Below are 919 nucleotides of genomic sequence, written 5' to 3'. Positions count from 1 at the left end.
TAGAAACTTGTGGAAGGTCCCAATTTTCTGGGATGAAGTTAGAAAGACGTAGAGACATTCTTTTAATTGGGGGAAAAAGAGTCCTTAGGGATGAGCTGTTTGAATGACTGAAAGGCTAATGAGTTCTACTATTACCTGTGAGAAGGCTCAGTCATTGGCTATTTCAGGAAGATAAATCTCAGCATTTGTGTTGTTAGGTACAGAGAGAAGTTACTGGCCAGAGACATGAATGCTATCCTAAATCCTCAAAGTAAAGTACTTCTTGGTTTCCCCCAAATAGTGGACTGAGTAGAGGCTCCTTCAAATAACTAATTTCACTATTTTGAATTTTTGGAGGTTTTTGTGTTGGCGAATAATAGACTTGGCCAAGTTGATTTCCACTAATGAGTCCAGTTTTTATGTAGCCATGTGAACATAACAGCTTTGTTTCTCTGAAAAAATATTCCAAGCAGGTGAGAATGGTCTACTATTTTTGTATAGTAAATATTTCTTTTATTTAAGTGTATTTATAGTATAGATATCCACATTGGCTACCGCATTGGATCTGAAAGGCTGAGGTGATGAGGCATCTGTGGGAGGCAGCTGCGATGAACACTCTACATGGAAAGTGTGGCCACGTGAAATTATCTGTAGTTCTACTGATCAGCTATCCATTATTGTGTTCTGTGGTCACGCACATACGTTGTATCTACAGATACTCTCAGTGAAAGAAGCACTAATTTTACATACTAAGGGAAAGATCTGAGGAGAGTTCTTAAAATAACCAACCAGAAATGCTCATTGAAAATTCACACTATATATTTAAATATAGCTAATGTCTTAAATATATATTCTCATACGAGAAAGTCTGAATTGAGAAAATTAGGCTGGCAAAACTCAGAAGTTAACCAGTTTATACAAAATATATTTGGTTTTAGTA

The sequence above is a fragment of the Pteropus vampyrus genome, unplaced genomic scaffold (genome assembly GCF_000151845.1).
Source record: "Pteropus vampyrus isolate Shadow unplaced genomic scaffold, Pvam_2.0 Scaffold733, whole genome shotgun sequence".
Lineage (NCBI taxonomy): Eukaryota > Metazoa > Chordata > Mammalia > Chiroptera > Pteropodidae > Pteropus > Pteropus vampyrus.
This window is presented reverse-complemented; position numbering follows the sequence as displayed.